The sequence below is a fragment of the Dioscorea cayenensis genome, chromosome 7 (assembly GCF_009730915.1).
Source record: "Dioscorea cayenensis subsp. rotundata cultivar TDr96_F1 chromosome 7, TDr96_F1_v2_PseudoChromosome.rev07_lg8_w22 25.fasta, whole genome shotgun sequence".
NCBI lineage: Eukaryota > Viridiplantae > Streptophyta > Magnoliopsida > Dioscoreales > Dioscoreaceae > Dioscorea > Dioscorea cayenensis.
Genome location: NC_052477.1, coordinates 17,154,677 through 17,157,995, shown reverse-complemented (window position 1 = coordinate 17,157,995; position 3,319 = coordinate 17,154,677). Strand labels below are relative to the sequence as shown.

At 46.1% G+C, this 3,319-nt stretch overlaps 1 non-coding gene across 1 annotated transcript; it reads left to right on the top strand.

Moving 5' to 3' along the window:
* The first annotated feature begins 2,979 nt into the window (after positions 1-2,979).
* Positions 2,980-3,086, top strand: LOC120266027. Its single transcript, XR_005537871.1, has one exon. It is a non-coding gene; the product is annotated as a small nucleolar RNA R71 (small nucleolar RNA).
* The last annotated feature ends 233 nt before the right edge of the window (positions 3,087-3,319 follow it).

The following is a 3,319-nucleotide window of genomic DNA, read 5'->3' as shown; positions in this document are numbered from 1 at the left end:
AATCAAGAATTGGCAAAGAAAATCAAAGATAGGGGCTTACCGATGAGTTGAGATGAGGAGAATAGGAATAGGCTGGAAAACCAAGTAAAAATCCTCCAAAATCGGCAGTACGAGGTCGGAAACCAATGCTAGAGTATTCTCAAGAGAGTGGAGAGGATGTAGATGAAGAGAAACAAGTCTTCTTTAAAAAGAACTCGCGTTCCTTGGAGTTCTGTATATCCGCACGGGCACGCCCCTGTGTACTCTCGTGATAGCTCTTGCTGTCTCTGAAAACACTCACACGGGAATGTGGAAATTACCCACGCCCGTGCTCCAGACCCACAGGGGAAACCGCACGCCCCTGTGCGCTCTCTGTCTAACCGAGAGAAAATCACTAAGTGTTTTGCACGCCCGTGCGGAAATTCCGCACATCCGTGGACAATCACAAGCCCAACTCACAGGGGCATTCACACGCCCATGTGCGCTCTCAGGATGGAGAAGGGATCATCTGCATAAATCCGCACGGGCGTGCAGAAAATACCCACGCCCGTGCATTGGTCACAAGGTTGCCCACAGGGGCGAGTGCACACCCCTGTGTGCTCTCGAGAAAAATTCCCAAGTTTCTATAGAACAACGCATGCCCGTGCGGTAATTCTGCACGGCCGTGCGATAATCGCAAGGTCGCTCACAGGGGCGAGTCCACGCCCCTGTGCCTTCTTTGGATTAGCTCGTAATACAATCCCACGGGCGTGTGGAAATTCCACACGCCCGTGGATTTTCTCTGGATGACTTGAAAAACTCTGCAGGCTCTGCATAAATTTTCTGAACATGTTTACACATTCAGATCCTGCTCTTTAATGCAACAATTACTAGTGAAAAACAATATAAACAAGCTCAAACGAATAAATCTTCGCCAAATATGCATGAAAACACACGATGACACAGAAATCCACCAAAATGAAAATAGCACAATCATCTAAACATGAAGATACCAACACTTAACAAGTTATTCATGCAAAACTAAACTATGACTAGGAAAAACAGTAAACACTTTGGTTGTCTCCCAAGAAGCGCTTGTTTAACGTCACTAAGCTTGACGTTAAACAAGCGCTTCTTACCCATGGCTTGAAAGCATGATGAGTAAAGTCTCTTGAGAGTAGAAGGTGAATTGTCGGGCTTGGGACTACCTAGAAACGGTTCATCGTTCGGTTCGCGCACACCTCTAACAGTCTTGGAGTGTTTCCGGTGGTGTCTCCTTGCCCTCTTCATCTTCCGGAGCACCTTCTTCAAGATCCCCTGGGTAGACGGTACTTCTTCAGTTGAACCAAGCATCATTACTTCTTCAATTTCCTCCTCTTGGTCGAACAAACCCTCATACGGGTCCGGATTGAACATTTCCTGCATGTATTCATCAAAAATCTCATGAGTAGTGTCTAGAAAATACAAAGTATCATCAAAATGAAGAGAATGGCGCATGGCTTCAGCAAGGCGGTATGTGAGCTTGTCATCTCCGACTCTCAAAATTAGCTCCCCGCCGTCCATGTCAAACAATGCTTTGGAAGTCCGCAAGAACGGTCTCCCAAGTATCAAGGGTACATCCGCATCCTCATCGACATCTAGCACTACAAAGTCAACCGGAAAAATGTACTTGTCCAACTTGACAAGCACGTCTTCAATAATGCCCCTCAGATGTCACACCGTTCGGTCCGCCAATTGCAAAGTCATCCGAGTGGGCCTAGGCTCGCCCAAGCCTAGCTTTTGAAAGAAAGTGTATGCCAAGACGTTGATGCTAGCCCCTGAGTCCGCCAATGCCATTTCTTCACCTAGATTGTCAATATTACACGGAATGATGAAGCTTCCCAGGTCTTTCTTCTTGTTCGGCATGTTCTTTTGCAACACCGCCGAGCAAGATGCATCTAAACTCACTGAAGCACTCTCCTCCAACTTCCTCTTGTTGGTCAACAAGTCTTTCAAGAATTTCGCATACTTAGGCATTTGAGCTAATGCCCCAACAAAAGGAATATTGATGTGGAGTTGCTTGAAAAAACTCAGGAACTTCTTGTACAGTTCATCCCCTTGGTCATTCTTCAATCTAGAGGGATAAGGGATTGTCGGCTTGAAAGGTGGGATTGCCACCTCCTTCTCTTTGCTTGTTCCATCTTCAACCTCTATAACCTCGGGTGCGTGTTCTTTTGGCTTTTCACCTTGAAGCCTACCTTCAACCTCATGACCACTTCTCAAAGTGATCCCCTTCACATGCTCTCTAGGGTTGGTCTCAGTATTGCTCGGCAAGCTTCCATGTGGCCTTTCAGAGAGAGACTTCGCAATCTGCCCCACCTGATTTTCAAGTTTATGCAAAGAGGCGGTGTGATTGCGAAGTGTAGCCTCAACTGATTCAAACCTTATATTTGAAGATTGCACAAATCTAGTCAAGGCCTTCTCCAAACCATTCATTCAGGTTTCCAAACCTGAAACTCTGTTTTCCATGTTCGGGGCTTGTTGTTGGAAACCCGGTGGCCCCATGGCCTTTTGTGGACCTTGGTTGCTCAACGAGAAATTGGGATGATTCTTCCAACCTGGATTGTAGGTATTGCTATATGGGTTTCCTTGAGTCTTCATACCATTACCTACAAAATCAACGTTCTCAACCGAAGATGCATCACCAATAGAGATCGGGCAATCGGAGGGAGCATGTCCTCCACCACTCCCGGTGCAAGTACTCATGGCCGCCACTCTGTTTAAAGTTAGAAGATCTAACTTCTTACTCAAATTTTCCACTTGCACCGCCAATGAAGTTACTGCATCAATCTCATGAAGACCGGCCAAATTTTTCTTCTCCCTGGCATTCCATTGTAGCTGTTTAAACCCATTTCTTCAATAAATTGACGGGCCTCATCGGGGGTCTTGCTACCTAAGGTACCTCCTGCTGCCGCATCCAAGAGTTGTCTTGTACTCGGATTCAACCCGTTGTAAAAAGTCTGAACAATCATCCACTCCGGGAATCCGTGTTGTGGGCACTTTCTCAGGAGCTCCTTGAACCTTTCCAATGTCTCGAATAGAGACTCTAATTCCGACTGTACAAAGGATGAGATCTCATTCTTAAGCTTTGCAGATTTTCCAGGAGGAAAATAACGGGCTAGAAAAGCTTCTACCATCTCCTCCCATGTAGTAATCGAGGCTCTAGGTAATGAATGTAGCCACTGATTTGCTCTCCCTTTTAGGGAAAATGGGAAGGCTCTCAAGTTGATGGCATCATCCATCACCTCGTCTATCTTGAGCATATGACACATCTCGAGAAAGTTCTCTATGTGACTGTTTAGATCCTCATCGGCCAAACCAT